The sequence below is a fragment of the Garra rufa genome, chromosome 24 (genome assembly GCF_049309525.1).
Source record: "Garra rufa chromosome 24, GarRuf1.0, whole genome shotgun sequence".
NCBI classification, from domain to species: domain Eukaryota; kingdom Metazoa; phylum Chordata; class Actinopteri; order Cypriniformes; family Cyprinidae; genus Garra; species Garra rufa.
The window spans coordinates 30832856-30851830 of record NC_133384.1 but is presented as its reverse complement, the minus strand read 5'-3'; the positions used below and the strand labels follow the sequence as shown (position 1 = coordinate 30851830).

The following is an 18975-nucleotide window of genomic DNA, read 5'->3' as shown; positions in this document are numbered from 1 at the left end:
TTATACATTTAAGTACTTAATATAATTAACTGCATCTGAATATAAGGTTAAGGTTTGATACATGCAATTATGCATAATTTATAGTTATTACAGTAACTACATGTAACAAGGTCACTGTAAAATAAAGTGATATATTATTAACAATTTAGTAGTTCATTACAAATGATCAAAGATAACGGGATGAACTAAAGTCACAATTTATTTATCACATTTATTTTATGGTTTTAATACAAATTCACCAGGGAAACAGGAAAAATGAACATGTTCATCACGAAACAAATTCAGTTTCATAACTAAATTTAAGGAATTGAGCTGTCACAAATATCTCCCACATCTTTTTCACCCGAAAACTTATTTTTTATAACCCCCACCCCCTGCTCTTCCTGGAGCATGTTTTAGATGTTCAGCCATAGCGCCATCAATTTCCGATTCCGTTGAATTGGGGTTCCACCTCTTCACAGCATCTGAGGGAAGAAAATATGAATGTAAAAAGCAAAAAGTTAAACAAGCACTTATTTTGAAAGTGTTTTTATCTATCAAACTAATTGTACAATGCAGTCGAACAAGACTTTTCCCATCCATTTCATGAACACATTAACCTGTGATATGAGTAACATGAGAACATTATATTTTAGTGGATTTCTCTGACACTCTACATGTCACAGTATTGAGAGCTTCTCTGAGATACCAAATGATTGAATGTTTCACCAGGACCACTCCCTCTTCTTAGTCTTCAAAAAGTCTAAAAGTAATGTAGTGACACTCTTATGGAAATAAGATAATTTGTAATTATTTAAATTTGTCTAATTTTTAAACTGTGTTTCATGAATCAACATCTCAGAAAAATGTTATGCATTTCAAAACAAAGTGACGACTTAATTCGTGATGCAGGATGTTGATTTCATTCATGTCCACATATGAGAACACCGGGGCTAAAACATGTTAATTATGCGTTTGGACATTTCTGATAAAAACAGGTCTTTTAAATAAGACACAAGGAACATACGATGTGTCACAAATTACCTTGTATTATATTATATAAAGATGTAGCCTTGAATGCAGCCTTTTCCAGCTGGCCACCACCCTGCATGTTGAATTTTGCCATTAAGGCATTTGACATGATTCTGCGAAATAAACGATTCAGTCATAATATTAAAATGCATTGTAAGATCAGTATTACAAATTAGCAGTACTGTGCAGCTTGCCAATTGCATGCAGTGTTAAAACATACACTTTCACAACCACTCTCTATCATGTAATAAGTGCTCTATCCCTATCCAAAGTTTTTGTGACAAGTAATGACTCATTCATTTCTTACACTAACATTATGTTTTTATATCTTGTTTGAAGTCCTACGAACAACCTGATTTAGCACAGACATTACAACTTCAACACAAAAACAGGCAATTATATAAGTAGATATAGTGTGTGACAGAATTATAGTATTCCCAAAGGTTGAGGTTATTATTGTGGATACTGTTACTATTGTCATTTTTTTCTGAGATTCGACACAGCAAAACACACAAACAATGCTAGGTAAATACATACCTGTTCATACACAATCTCTGACTAACATTCGGCCAACTCTGGACAGTTGCTGAACCTAAAAGTGACACCACAATCAAAATAATGTAATAATGTTTTGAAAACTCAAGAGCAAGACAGAATTGACAGCAAACAAAAACAATGGTATCGATATTGGCATTAGATTATCGATAAACAACTACTTGTACCTCTAATAAAAGATTTACAAACTGACTGTTTGCAAACTTTGCTTTAATGAATTTCCCATAAATGACCTGCGTTTCAAACACCATATAATATTCCTTACTTGCTGATGGCATGGGGTAATTATCTGGTTCCACCTATTTGAAATTGTAAAACACCAAGGCAGGCTCCACTGTCCCCTCGGATTCTGAGCTGCTGTCCTCTTCCGCTAAGGCATCAACTCTTGCGCTTCGACATCTCCAGTTTCTTTGATAGTCAGAGGACATGTTTAGCAAATCTGAAATTACAAAATACTTTTAAAGCACTTATTGAAGTCAGCCAAGCTCAAATTAATTTACAGATTTCAGTGAATTATTCCTGAGCTCCTTCTACAGTTTTAACATATCACAGTCTTTCATTTCATTTATTTTCAGAAATAAACTTTCAGAATGCTACATCTGAGTAGTACTTTTTAATTTAATCTTTAAACATGTTTAATCAACCGATGTGCTCTTATGTGCTGCATGTCATTGATATCAAAGTACATATATACATTTAACTATTGTTTTTTTTTCCCCTTTTATAGCTTGCCTAATAATAAAGAAATATATATATGTATATGTGTGTGTGTGTGTGTGTGTGTGTGTGTGTGTGTCAATGCATATAGTATACTGAATATATCATTTTTAATATATCTCATACAAGTCATTAACACAAACACACTTTAACATTCTGTGATAATGCTTACACATAAAACAACAAATTGAGAAAACTTAAACATATTCGAAAGCTGGCTACTTCAACTTTTAATTTTCATAAACTTTTTATTTTGCCACAGATGAGTTTCTTTTTAGGGTTAAAAAAGACCATAGCATTAAACATTACCTTTTAGCATACTAGCTAACTTTAGCCCAAGTTAATTTAACTTGACAGTGTGCTTATACTTGCTTTTGGTTCCTCCGAGTAAAACAAGTAAAAATAAAATACATTAATTAAATATCTCAAAATGTACTTACCCATCGGTGAATTTTTAATGATTTGTAAACTCAAAAAACTCTCTCCTTGTGTACGTTACGGCTCACTCCTCTTCTTCTGGTGTTTTTGGCGATTTTGCCAAACCAGCATAAAAAGATGCATTACCGCCACCTATTGATCTGGAATATTGAGTATACAAACTGTCATATCTCGAGATAATCTGCTGTAGAGATACCATATCGGGAGATTTGTAACAACATCTTGGCAGCAGTTTTTGCATCCAGCTCAGACTTTAAATTGTGACTTTATGAATAACTTATGTATATAGCCTATATATATATTTAATCATTAAAAACGAAATAATTAAATCATATTGTAATGTATGGGAAACTAGTGGAATAATGGGTAAATGCAGTGATTTCACACTTAACTACAAGCAATTTGTGAATAGAATTTGACATAAAACAAGATGTAAAACAAATGGAAGTTTTTTAAATAAAGATTTCCGTGCTGGTTTGCATGGGTCTTAAACGTTTAAAGGACGTCAGTGGACGTCTATTAACAACCTCTTAAGAAACTACTTTGGGCACTTAAATTAATTACTGTAGTATGCCAATGTGAATGTGTATGTAAGCACAATTGCTTTTGCATATTTCATAAGGATTTTATAGAGGTTGACGATGGACTATTAATGCACGTGTAAAAGACGTCACCTGCTGGACGTCCTTTCACAACCGAATCACAACCGGGTATATTTTGAACTACACTCAGCTAAAAGTCAAAGTAACAACTTTACATGCAACCACATATAATTGTAGACATGTACAAATGCATCTGAATGCATTTTTAAGAAATATTTTGTGTTAAAATTTTTTGCATATTTTGTCGTCCTACCGCGACTATTTTTGGCCAGGGACAGGACGTCGCCGTCGGACCAATGTTTGCTGGGTATTAACTCGTGGGAACGTGATATTATGTCGTGGCCACGACATAAGGATGTCGTTACCTCGACAAAATGATCTCGTGGCCACGACATAATATGACGTTCCCACGAGTTAATATGACGTTCCCACGAATTAATATCTCGTGGCCACAACATAATATCATGTTCCCACGAGTTTATATGTCGTGGCCACGACAAACATAAGTGAACCGAAGGTGTCCCCTGGCGGGCACCGTAGTTAATAATAGTTAATATTTTTTTGTAAAAACTGATCTATTCATTTATTTATTTATCTGTTTATTTGTGTATTTATTTATTTATTTACCACATACTTTTAAAAAATTGTATATGATATAAAGATTTTATTCATGTTTAAAATTTTTATTTATTTATTTATTTTATAAATATTAATAATATTAATACATGTTAAAATAAAAATACATTTTAAAATAATTTATTTATATTTTAATATATTTAAAAAAATGTATTCCTGTGATGCAAAGCTGAATTTTCAGCAGCCATTACACCAGTCTTCAGTGTCACATCTTTCATTAACATCCATTTTATTTTATTTGTTTTATTTTATTTTATTTTATTTTATATATATATATTTTTTATACTGTTAATAATAGTTTTATTTATGAAAACTGCTTTATTTATCTATTTCTTTATTTATCTTTGTATTTATGTATTTATTTATTTACCCCAAACTTTAAAAAAATTGTATATGAGATAAAGATTTTATTCATGTTTTTGATTTTTTTGTTTATTTATTTATTTTATAAATATGAATAATATTAATACATATTAAAATATAAATACATTGTAAAGTAATTTATTTTTTACTTTAAATATATATTCCTGTGATGTAAAGCTGAATTTTCAGCAGCCATTACACCAGTCTTCAGTGTCACATCTTTCATCAACATCCATTTTATTTTATTTTATTTATTTTATTTTCAGTTTATTTTGTGAAAATTTATCTATTTTTTATTTATCTATTTCTTTATGTATTTATTTATTTATTTATTTACCCCTTTTTTAAATTATATATGAGATTTTTCATTTCTGTATTTATTTATTGCTTTCTTTCAGACAAAGTCATGTTTCCTTGTGAGTGTCTGACAAATTCTGATCTTTTTCTCACATTCTCATCTCAAACCTCACATCATCTTCCTCATCCCATCTCATCCTGACGTGACGGGACGGGACCTCTTCATGTGACGAGAGGACAGAAAGTGAACTTACATCCTAAATGCAGAGGTTTAATGGAGATGTCAGCCGGGCCGCTGAGCACACGAAACCCTGCGAGACCTTTTAAAGGATCTGCTCTTTACACTCAAACACACAACATCTTAGTTTCCATGAAGTGACAACATCTGACCTTTATCTCCAGGCGAACAGACTGACTCACACACCAACCAGAAGTGTATTAAACATACTGATCGAGACGTATACGGGCCTTTAATCAGTGCACTGGCTGTAATGACTCTTACCCTGTAAGTGTTGCGGAGGAATCGGGTCATTCCCAGGGCACGTCAAAAAGAATCAGACGTATATTCTTAAATCCAAGAGAGATTTTTTTCATCTAATTATTAAAAAAAAAGATTTTACAGCACAGAAAGTTCACTGAGTCACGACTGCCGTGGCCTTGACAGCCATCAGCGTTGCATCAACAGCGTTTATGCCGCAGTTTTTGGCGTGAAGCTGCTATAAAGCTCTTTGATCTCCTGCTGATGCCTGAAGGAAGTACAAAAGATGTTCCATTTAAAAGGAGAAAAGTCACTGGGAGGAGGAAGGATATAGGAGAAGCCAGAGGGAAACAAGACCAAGGATGTTTACTGCAAATATATAATGCCAAATGAGAGATTCGTCCAACCTCCAGCTTCCTCTGGCTCTCAATAGCAGGAAGGAGTCAAAGAGAGTAATGTGCGATTTGCCTCGGGTTCCTGGTGCAATCTCAAGTAGGGGCGACCTAGAGTTCCTCAAATCCCATTGCTGTCCTGTCACTGCGGTGGCCCTGAGCAAAACACTTATCCCAAGGTTGATCCAGGGGTCTTTACCTGCAGTTAGAGTATAGTGATTTGCAGGCTAGGAAGGGAAAATCACTAATTGGATCTCTTTAATATCGTGATTGTTTGGGTTAGACAACAGCGAGATTCAATGAGGAACGAACAGAGACTTTTGCACGAGGGATGGTGGATTGATCTTGAAGTATCGATGTTTGGCACTGAAATAAAAGTGTAATAAGCTTTGTCAAGTAAGAATTGGTTGTATTGGCCAATTGTGTAGGATAGGAATTGTTTTTTTCTATTTTAACACAGAAATGCATGCAAAAACATGTATGCAAACCAACAAAGAGCAGATAGGTTGTTCACATTAAGCTAAATGTAATATTTATTACATTTTTTTGTTTTATTTTTTGTATTTGTTTGAATAGTTTGTGTTAGTTTTAATCTGTTAAAAATTATTGATATTAAATATTAATTATTAATATTAAGTACTAAAATGACTAAAGAAATAAAAATAAATTAAACCTAATAAGAAATACTAAACAAAACAAGATGACAAAAGCACAAACTAAAATTTCATTTAAAATTAAACTAAATAAAAGTTAATAAAAAATTTATGAATACTATAAAAGTGTATCTATATATATTCAATTTTTAAAATATAAATGCTATTAAAATATATATAAAAAAATTTTAATAATTTTTTTAATATATACATATTGAATTAATTAAAAATAAAATACTTTTAAAAAAATACTAAATGTATACAAAATAATAAGATAACATTTGTATAAATATATTCATTTTTTATATTGAAACTATTAATAAATGCTACAAAAGTATAATATATATACACACACACACACACACACACACACAGATTTTAGCATATAAAAATTCATTTTTTATATATACATTGACAAAAATTTATTAAAAAAAATAAAATAAAAGTGTAATTAAATAATAAATACTAAACAAGTATAAAAATAATAAAATAACATCTTGTAACATCATGTATATGTTCATTTTTTATAAATTTTTATATTTAAAATATTAATAAATGCTATAACAGTATATCAATTATATATATATATATACACATATTTATATACACACACATGTACACAAACAGATTTTAGCATATTAAAATTCATCATTTTTAATATATACATTGACATGGATTTTAATAAAAAATAAAAAATTACACAAATTTTATCAAATAATAAATACTAAAAGAGTATAAAAAATAATAAAACACACACACACACACACACACACACACATATAAATGCATATCATTTAGCACATTAAAATTAATAATTTTTCAAATATACCCTACCGTTGAATTAGTTAAAAATAAAATAATAAAAATATTTTATTTTATTATTTATACACTCTTATAGCATTTATTAATATAAAATTGTGTGTGTGTAATATTATATTTTTTCATGAAATGTTTTAATTATTTATTTTGAGGCCATAGCTTTTTAATGCTTTTTTTTAAAGAATACATTTGTTTGATCAAAAATTCCATAAAACAATAATATTGTATGTGATATATTAAAACCATTAAAAACCTTTAATTTTTTTTACATTAGTAATGCATTTACTTTTTTTTTAATAAAATGCATTATGTTTTTTTTTTTTTTCTAAATAAGATTTATACATGAGAACTCCATTAAGTGAAAACCTGAGCAACACCTGAGCAAAATTACAGCAGACTGGAGAGTCTTTTATTCTCACAGGGCGTTCTGGGACACGACATGTCAAGTGAAATCACATCAAGACCTTCATTGTCATGTGAATAAAAAAAAAAGAGGTTACACTGTAAAATGAAATTTCTATTCTCCGTCCTTACTTTACATTATTGAAGCAGCGGCGGTCTGGAGTGTTAAACAAACTGACCCTTGACCTGATCTCGCGGTGACATTATTATTATGAGCTCCTGCTGGAGTTACTGTATGCACTTCATATCAGCCAAGAAAATGAATCCATATTCCTCCCCATTCTCATCTCCCAATTCTGCTGTCACATGTAATTCAGTCTCTCGATAGGACGAATAACTCTTGATGGAGACTAAATCAGATCGTATTAACTAATAATTTCTTTGTGAAATTGTGTTGCGGCCGGTTTCAGACGTCTGAGGCGCTTTCAGATACTCATTTCCAAGCTTTTCTGATTCATAATGATCTTAGAGCGCCACACGGTGGTCGATGTTGGCATTAAAGAAAACGGAGAAAAAAAAATTGGCTGGTTTTTCTTGACACGCAGGCCGTCCAGATCATCAACTAGGGCTTTGTTTACATATTTAATCTTTGAAGTAACATCTCATTTGTCTGTCTGATTGTGAATTTGACCTTAATACTAAGCTTGCTACATGAATTAGATTCATCTATATCAGAAAAGGGTAAAACCTCTCTCAATTTTCGGCGTAATCTCCCCGAGATTAACTGACTGAATGAAGACTGTAAAACCATTCCCACCATCTCTAATCCCTCTTATCTTCAAAAGCACCTTCCCGTTTCCCAGCAGGAGGAAGACCGTGGCTGAATTTATGACAGGCTTCAGATCGGGCCTGTTCTCAGCAGAGAGAGCTGAAATCGATTAGCCAGAGTTCAGGTTTGTGAGTGCACTGACCCCAGACCAGCTCATAATCAGGATGAGACCAGACTAGTGTGTTACGGTTCATACAGAAAGCCGAAATCAGAGAGCAAACTCATTCATGTGGAACAGTGCTGCCTTTCTTTATCTTTTCCTTTTGGGTGGATCTTACAGAAACATGTCTGAGTCACAATTCACCTCAAAATCAAAAGAAAACGGATTTATTTTTTGCAAGAAAATGTGACCTATTTTTGGACGACTGAGATTGGTGGCACTGCTTTCATAACATTTGTGTTTGTGTGTGTACCTGTTCCCTGCATTATGGGAACTAAATGTATAGCAAAACCAGTAAATCTGAACCTTGTAGAGACATTTTTGAGAAAGTAAGCTTATACAGAATGAGGTTTTTAAAATCTAAAATCTAAATAAATCTAAAAATTATTCCCAATGTTGACTCTCATTTCCATATAATGTATAATTTGTGTAATTTAATATGCACAGGAGAAGTGCAAATACATTTATAAATAATCAAGTATATTAAATAAAATATATTTATAAATAATACATATAAAATTAAACATAAGCAAAATTAATAACAATTCGAAAGCAATAATCAAATCATGACAATGGACAAAAAATATGTCTGAAATATTTTTGAATGTTACATTTATTTATACATACACTACTGTTCAAAAGTTTGGTGTTGGTCAATTTTTGTACAATTATTTTTTTTTGTTCTTCTTCCATGTAAATTTTTTTTTCAAGAAGTCACTTACGCTCACCAAGACTACATTTATGTGATCGAAAAGAACATAAAAATGGTAATATTGTAAACTATTATTACCATTTAAAATAACTGTTTAATATATTTTTAAAATGTAATTTATTTATTTTTTAAATAGGTCGTATAATTGAGATTTTTCTAAACGAGCTTTATAAATGAAAACTTTAACATTCTTTAAATTAATAAATAAATAAATTGTTATTGGAACATTATATTATTCAGAATTTTGTTTTGTTTTGTTTTGAAAAAAATCTAAATATATATAAAATACATCTTTAAGTGACAAATGAATAGATTTATATTGACATTTAATAATAAAATAAAAAACAGGTATAAAATAATTTCAAAATTAAAAATAAATAAAAAATTAAAAACACTTCTATGGCAATCATCAAATCATGAAAGTTGACAAAAAACATGTCTGAAAGATTATTGAATATTATATTAATTGAAATCAATTGGAACATTATATTAATCAGATTTTTTTTTCATAAAAAAAAATTAAAAATGTGTCTTAAAAATAAAAAGAAATTGAGAATAAAATAAAACAAGTATTAAATAAAATAAATTGGCTTTAGAAAATATATTCAAAAGAATAATCTTACGCTCACCAAGATTTGTTTTGATTTATTTGACCAAGAATACAGTAAAAACAGTAATATTGTAAAATTACTATTTAAAAGAACTGTTTTCTATTTTGATTAAAAACATTTATAATGTAATTGGAATATTATATTAATCGGAATTTTGAAATAAAAAAATCTAAAAAATGTCTTTAAAATAACAACATTTATTTGTTTAATAATAAAATTAAACATGTATAAAACTAAATAAAATGGTTTTGAAGAATATATTCAAAAGAATGGTCTTATGCTCACCAAGACTGCATTTATTTGATCAAAATACAATAAAACTGTAATATTGTGAAATATTCTATTTTTTCTATTTTGATGAAACTTATCTTTATAATATAATTGTAACATTATAAGTTGTAACTGTTTTCTATTACGATGAAACCGTCCTCTGAGATTTTTCACAGTGCGGAACGTATTTTTTAATGATACTTTGTACTGTAGCCACTGAAACTTCAAAACATTTAGATATGGTCTTATAGCCCTTTCCTGACTTGTGAGCAGCCACAATGCGCAGCCGCAGGTCCTCAGTCGTCAGAGTGAGCTCCTTTGTCTTAGCCATGACTGTCCACAAACCAACAGCAGAGAGCATCTGTTTTTCAGCTGTTGAGTTGATTAAAACAGCTGTTCCCAATGAATCAGGGTAATGAGGATGCTTTAGAACAGCTTCGACTATTTGGAATGGTATAGAACTTTGGATTGTCCCATAGACTGTGACAGATTGCAAAGGGTATGAATAATTTGACAAATATTTTTTCCACAATGATGCCTGTTGTACATCGTCTTATTATCTTTTGGGAGAAGCCTGTGTTATTTCCAGTCAAAAAAAATACTGTATATATGCCCAAATTCCTGATTTCTTTCAAGCTGCCTTTAGTCTAAATCTGTACCTTTCATCTTCAGAGGTTCAGTGTTGTGGTGAGACTGTCATTCACTGTAGTGCATTGCAACGTCCCATCCATCAAACACACTCCATTAATCCAGGACTGTGTGCCATCATGCTGGATATCAGCTCCACTGAACTAAGCAATAGGGAACAATACTCTCTTCATTATGACTTCTATTATTTGAAGGAAGCACCCCGGTTGGGTGTAAAAGAATGGAGGTTATTGAGAAAGACCCCTAAAGAGAAATAAAATGCTCTCTGCTGCCTTTTTCTCTCCGCAAATAGGATTCCATGCTTGATGCTTTCACTATTTCCCAGTGCCATTATTTGCTGGGATTTTCGTGTGTGTGTGTGTGTGTGTGTGTGTGTTCATGTGGTCCGACGACTGACTCTGCGAGCGATATGACACTCCATTAAATCAGTCAGAACCCAATGACTGTTTAAATGGCATTTCAGTGTTATAATGTGATTTTGTGCACTCTAAAACTCTCTGTCCCATTATGAGGCTATTATCGGCTATATATCATCACTTTATCTATTTACCGCCATTAAGATCATTTAAGTTGCCCTCTAATGTCTTTAGTTCTCACAGATAAATAAATAATCAAAATAAATTCTGGCTATTTTTAGAGGATGTTTTCAGCATGTTACCACTGGGAATATGAATGTTAAGCATTACTGCAGTGCTTTTTCTCTACAGGAGTAACATCCGTATGAGAAAAACAGTTGTAGTCTGGATTACTGATACATCTTTGAGAATTTTCTTGCTAATGCTGTAAGTTTCTGCAGCATCTAATTAATTAAATTGAATTATTAAATAAATCTGCTGTAATGAATATAGTAATATTTACATGTTTGATTTAAAGGGATAGTTCACCAAAAAGGGGTTGCTTATATATATATATATATATATATATATATATATATATATATATATATATATATATATATATATATATATGTTATATGCAGTTAAATTTCTATTTATAATAAATTTAGATTATATACAAAATATTAAATTCTAATATATATTATATAATTATATAAGCAAATTATGAAAATTAAAATAAATAAAATAAAAATACATAATGTATATTAAATATATAATAATATTATATATATATATATATATATATATATATATATATATATATATATATAAATTAAATTAATATAAACATAAAATAATTCAATTACTTAATATTTAATTACATTTATATTTATAATAAATGTATATACTATTCCATTTATATTAAATTACATTAAAAATTATTTAATATATTCAAATATAAAATTATTTTAAAATATATTAATATATAAAAATAATATATAAATATTATTTTTTATATTTAATTAAATATATGTTCATAATAGATTTATATTATATTTATATTAAATATAAAAAATCGATATTAACATTATGAAAATTAAAATAATATAAAAATGAAATAAAACTGAAATAAAAAATCGAATATATAATATGTAATATTATATATGACATTAAAATAATATAAATATAAAAAATAATTATTTTATATTTAATTAAAATTTTATTTATAATAAATGCAAATTATATTATATTTATAATGAATTACATTAAAATCGTTTATATAATATATTTTCAAAAATATAGTAAGCAAATCATGAAAATTTTATTTGTATAAATATTTTTTAAATATTTTAATTAATAAAATGTTTTTTTTATGCGTATATGTGTATGGATTGAACTGCACCTTTATTTAAAAATCGTTGCGATTCACTAGACAATATATCTTGACATTTAATATATCTTAACACCATGGAAATCATAAAAGATATATTAAAAAATGCTGCATTATATTATCCAGAAGATGGCGCTGTTGTGTTTCCAAATTGCTACTGGGACAAAACCGCAATTGTCTAGCCATGCACATCCTATACGATTATGTAATTGTGGCACCAAAAATACATAATGATAATAATGAAGACAAATTAGACCCACAAAACACTTAATTTCAATAAATATTTCTCAAAATGTAAAACATATACCAGACATGCATTAATTTGTCCCCTCTCTGTTTGTATTTATTTTCAGTTTATCCTAAATCAGAGCTGTTTTCACTTTTGTTAAAAGATCAACAGCAGCCGTCCTCTAAATGTTCACTTTTTTAAATAAGATCAGATATGTTTCGACATTATAGAAAACCCTTCATTGCTCCTGCCTTTTGAAAAGCAGTAATTGGGGATGTTTTAAAGTAGGCCACGACATGCAGATATCGCCAGCATTGTTCTGGTGTCTTCCTCGCTGCAGTCAGATTTTGAAAAGTACATTTCGAAGCTATTTTGGTCATAACAACCCACACACTGATAGCCATGCACTGACAGCTAACTGAATAAATCACACTTTATTAGAAGGATAGGACTGTGCTTTTTCTTTCACTGTCTCCTTAACAACACAGTCCCTTGCTGGAGGAAACATAACAATACTGCATGATCATGATATAATCAACATCATGGTTCACAGAGATGAAAATTGTGGGGTGCTTTTAGGGAAGAGGAGGCATGATTACATCACATTTGGTCTCAGCACCTAACCTGAGGGCTTTATGCAACTCTATGCAAATTTTGGCACAAAAACTACATTTGGGTGTCAGATTGAAATGCTTGGATCACATTTAATGATCTAGAATGTGAGGAGAGAGTGATACCAGTTTGTAATGAAATTGGATGCTGGCAGCTTCTCTTTCCTTATTCTGAGAAATGATATATTTGATCAGAGTCCAGATATTTTGTTAGATGTTTGCCAGGGATTGTTCCTTTTTGCTTTCTTGAACATTCACATAAGCAATTATATATCTGAATTAAAAATATATATAAAAATATTAGGGGTGGGCATAGATTAATTTTTTTAATCTAGATTAATCTAGATTAAATCTTGGAATTAATCTAGATTAATCTAGATTAAAATGGCTCATTTGGATTCTGCTGAAGGCATTCAGAATATGTGTGCTACCCAAATAATGACTTAAAGTCTTTGAGAATGGATCATAAAGCTCATAAAGCTGTTCTATGATAATTTGTTGATGAAAATAAATTATGTTCAATTAGATGTACTTGTGTTTACTAACTAACTAACAATGAAATTATTTTTTCTACCTATTAGATTGTGTTTTTTAACGTCAACACCTACCCAGCCCTTTACATGTTACACCATACTTTTATTTTGACAGGTTGCCGTGAAGTTTCTGTGTCATACAGTATGATATGATGCTAGTTTTCATAAAAATGAAACGGTAAAAGTGACACTCACAGCAGTTTGGGCGATTGAGTTTATCTGTTCATGTGAGATGAAAATGCTAAAAATTACCGGGAGCGTCACGTGTGTTTCAGTGTGTAGTAAAAGCTCGTCTCCGCAATGCATACAGCTAGGCAAACGGAACATATCGGATTCATATTAAAACGGTCTTTTTGCATTTCAGTTTTCACATACACTAGTCCATATCGCGATTTGAATTAAGTGACTGACCAACATTTGATTTATGAATCCAAAAAACGACGAATTTACGTGGCATTTCGTTATAGTAGATTCGGTTTTGATGAATGGAGGACGCGATCCCGTCTGTGTTTTGGCGGAGGAGACTTAAACGCGCGACCATATTCTATAGTCTTCGGTGTACATCCGCGTTAAACTATCAAGGTGAAAGTCATCATATCTTGCGTAGTTTAGACCCAGCTCCCAACCCAAATTTGAGAATAGATTAACGGCGATATTTTTTTTATCGCGCGATAAGAGTTTCACGTTAACGCAGCACGTTAACGCCGATAACGGCCCACCACTAAAAAATATATTTATGAACATTAAAATAATATAAATGTAAAATAAAATATAATTAAAAAATTAATTAAATAAATAAATAAATATATATGTAATATATATATATATATAATATATATATATATATATATATATATTACTGCTTACACATACACTGCTATATATATATATATATATATATATTGCAGTGTATGCAGTAATTGCATTTCTGCAGTATTTTTTTATATTTGTTATATTAATATAAATAAATATTAATATATAATTAATATATTAATAAATATATTATATTATAATATTAATTAATAATTAATGAATATAATATATTTTGATAAAAATAAATGTAAAAAACACAAATTGTAAACTTAAATATTAAATAAATATATTATAAAAATTATATTAAATTATATTAATTATAAATTATAAATTATATTAATAAATAAATAATAAATTATATTAATTAAATAAATTAATAAATAGATAAAATAAAATAAATAAACTAGGTTATATTTAGTGCATTGTGTGTGTGTGTGTGTGTGTGTGTGTGTGTGTGTGTGTGTGTGTGTGTGCGTGTGTGTGTATAAAATCTTTTAAATAACTGTAGATGGTGGATTTTTTTTCTTTAAAACAGCCAAGTGACATATATATAAGTAATATATAAGTATATATGTAATACTTGGATTCTATACTTTAAACTAAACTATAATGGATATCAGTATATAGCGCTTTTGTTAAATGGCAGAAAAATAATCAGTTATCCAGTTTTGTTAAAATTACAATTCCTACCAAAGCAAATGTATCATGAATATTAATGAGTACGTGCAGACGTTCCGTAGTAGCCTTCCAATGACAAGATTCGGTCCTGAATATTAATCATTAGTGCTGACGTTGAGTGGTTGACCTCCAATTCTAAACGACTGGCTCATGAATATTAATAAACAAACCTTCATCGTAGTTGAAGACGTATCTTATCTAGATATATAAGAAACCCCCTGTTCCAGACCCCGGTAATGGTAGCGTCTGCTGTGATAGTGGGTCTGGTTTCCTCACCTTCGGAAAAAGCGGATCTGTTTGTACGAAATCGCGCCTGAGGTTCAGAGGTTCGGTCTCTTCTTTCCGCGCCCGAGCAAGATCCTCAAGCCGTCAAACTGGAGTCGTTCAGGATGACCATGTTTAAAGGGAAACGTAGAAATCACCGGTGTGAGTTTACGACCATCAGTATAACTTTGAGAATGTGTTGTGTTTGCATTCAGTGCGTATTATTTCTCGAAATTAGTCATTAGAAAGAGTAATAAAGGTTAACGGTATATAAATGTTTGTATCTTTTCCATATCCTTTCTGTCAATCTCACCTGTTCAGTTTAGTTGCATATTGGCAAATTGTCAGTGTTATGCATGAGTAATATTACTGATACATATGACTCCAGGTTCCTGTCGTATCTGTATGAAAGATAAGACATCCTCATAATGGTAAATCCAAGATTGAAGTCCTCTGATATGTGAATTTGCTGCCTATTGAAACCCTTGGCACCTATTATGTGTTATTATGTGCGGTGTGATGGATGTGTTTTGATATTTTTGGCCATTCAGGAGCTGAAATGATCCATCTTGAGTGAATAGACGATGTCATTGTTCTCACAGAGAATATTTCACTGAGCCAGAGTCAATTAAAAAACTTAAGTTCCACCAGAGACAGGTTTAATGGCACTTTTCATGACTAATGTCGTCTTCCTCCTCTTCATCTTTCTCCTTCTCATCAACATCATCATCATCATCATGAGAGATCGGTGCAGGTAATCCATTAGCAGCAATGAAACTTGAGATGCATGTTAAAAAAATTACATTGTGCACATAAAAAAAGAGCATTGTAGTTAACTAAAACCATTTAAAAAATGTTTGGAAAAAAAATCTTGAAATACATGTTAACTGATATATATATATCAGCTCGCTGCTGTGGCAATGTTTCTCATTTTAGTACCTTACTAAAAAGCTAAAACTGAAATAAAAAAGTGAAAATGAAATTAAAAAAACTATATTAGACTAGTCACATGATCTTTCAGAAAGCATTCAAATATTCTGATTTGCTCCTTAAAAAACATTTATTATCATGAGGTTGAAAAAAAGCTGAGTAGAATATTTTAAGGTTTCTTTGATGAATAGAACGTTTAGAAGAACAGCATTTATCTGAAATAGATATTGATCAATTTAAAGCATGCTTGCTAAATAAAAGTCTTAATTTCTAAAAAACTAATTCTAAAAAAAAAAAAAAAAATTATACTGACTCCAGACTTATGTAGTGCTTAATATTACAAAAGCTTTTAATTTCAGATAAATGCTGATCTTTGTATTTTTCTATTCATCAAAGAATCCTGAAAAAAAGTACTGGTTTAAATATTGATAGTAATAGTAAAATGTTTCTTGAGCAGCAAATCAGCATATTAGAATGATTTCTGAAGGATCATGTGACACTGAAGAGCAGTGATGCTGAAAATTTAGTTTTAATCAAAGGAATAAATTACATTTTAAAATGTATTCAAATAGAAAACAGTTATTTTAAATAGCAAAAAATATTGCACAATTTTACTGTTTTTGCTGCACTTTGGATCAAATAAATGCAGGCTTGGTGACCAGAATAGACTTCTTTAAAAACATTAACTGTTCAAAAACTTTTGACTGGTAGTGTATATTCACTCAAGTCACAATTTGGAATGATTTAAAATAAATCATGAAAAATGAACATTTCACACTTAATTACAAAGAAACAGCCAGTAACACATTGAATTAAATGTGAAATTTTCTTGAAGAAATAGTGTTTTATTGTAAAACATACTCCAATCATCTTTTGTTTTGTTTTTCACAACTTTTGAAAATTTTTTTTTTTACAGAACTAATTAACTATATGATAATAGTCACACCTTATGATAAGTCAATTTTTTTATGTATATAATTTAAGCAAAACTGTGAACATAGCCATGCATCATCTATGCAAACCTTTTGTTAAACAGAAGCTATACATATCTCTCCGACACCCAAGTCTTTTAAAACTAGCACGTTCTAAAAGTAGAAATTTCTAAATTTATGAACAGCCCCACATTACTTTGCATCCCTCTTAACATTCAGATGTGCATCAGCAGAAGAGAGGCATATAAAGAAAATTATCTAAACAGAAGACTAGAGTTGTTTTTACTGCTCAGTTACTAATAATAGAGAGATTTTTGGTGCTATTTTTATTAGACAATCTTAATAAAACCACCCAGTTCCTTCTGGGCCTGTTGTCTATTGTGTGATAACCCTGTCAGTGCAAGTTTATAGATCTCAGAGCCACAATGCACATCTGATGGATGGATTTGACCTGGTCATCCCACTGTGCTGTGAGGAATGGGGCTGTGAGGGTGACTGTGATGAGTGTGGACTTGGTTCCAGCCGCTATTTAAATTTCACAAGAATTGCAATGTCCTCTGGCCTCGAATGAAAGTTATATACACAGACAGCCAAAATTGCATTGTAAGGTAATGCTTGTATTCATAAAGCATAGTTTGTTTAATCCTGACTAAACTCTTGTGGATGTTCTTGTTAGTTAATTGGTTTTATTTCAGCTAGGCGCGGAGCTGCATCCTAAACTGAGTTATATTAGATCTGTCATCATCACTTCATTATGTAATTCACTGCGTCCTGCGCTGGCCTTGTAAATTCCCAAAGCCCAGCTGTTGCACCTTTTGGTACAATTAAATTCAAGCTAGGTGTATGGCAGATGTCTTATAATGCTATATCAGATGGATTATTTCAGTAGTGACTGGAAAGCAAAGACACACAGAATGAGTGGAAAAGCTTTATGAGACAGCTGGTCCAAAAATGAAGTATTCCTGAGTTGTAAATGTAAAAAGAATGAGCTCTTCTAAGACAAAAAGCATGTGCTTTCTGTTATTGCGTCTGCAATTCCTGCTGTTAATTTTGTGGAAATGCCAGCCAATCAGAATGTAGGCTATTTAGAGCAACTTTTTTAAATTCATGAACTAAATTGTGCCATTATGAGATATTTTGTACTTCCACAAAATTCAGTAAAATTTACAGTCAAATCTGGCAACTGGGGTTTAGAGAAATTAAGCATTTAAAACATTCCAGGTCTCAAATTTTGGTGACTTTGTATTGAATTAAATTAATTATTAATTAAGTTTATTTGTATTATTAACTGATATGAATGCCAAGCTAATTAAACTACTGAAATCTTTGTTCTGTAATATTTAATGTATTTAAATAATATATTTTTACATGTGATTTAATATGCAGGTTGGTATATTAAATATAATTATTCATACTATTATAGTATTTATTCACATTTTAATTTAGCTTTTTATTCTCATTTACATTTTACTTTACATTTGAGAATTTGAGAAATTGTACTTTTGTAATATATTACGTTTAAATATTATTTCTATTTAGCTTTATTTTTATTTCAGTTTTTTTTCCTTTTAATTTTAGTGCTTCATCTAATTTTTCTAAGGTTTCATCTAATATTTATGTTTTGTTTTATTCCTTTATTTTTTTATTTCCACAAAATACTTTTAATGCTTTTAGTTTTATTACAAGAAAATCATTATTATTGTTATTACCACCAGTACCAATGA

The 18975-nt window shown here is 30.1% G+C and overlaps 1 protein-coding gene and 1 long non-coding RNA gene across 2 annotated transcripts in view; one reads left to right on the top strand and one right to left on the bottom strand.

Annotated features, from left to right (window-relative positions):
- Positions 1–18975, top strand: part of LOC141300277 (RNA-binding Raly-like protein) — an 88325-nt gene that overhangs the window by 31305 nt on the left and 38045 nt on the right. The window lies entirely within an intron of this gene.
- Positions 203–2235, bottom strand: LOC141300174 (uncharacterized). The gene is made up of 4 exons (XR_012341940.1): positions 1832–2235; positions 1549–1603; positions 1024–1124; positions 203–464 (listed from the first exon to the last, which is right to left on the bottom strand). It is a non-coding gene; the product is annotated as an uncharacterized lncRNA (long non-coding RNA).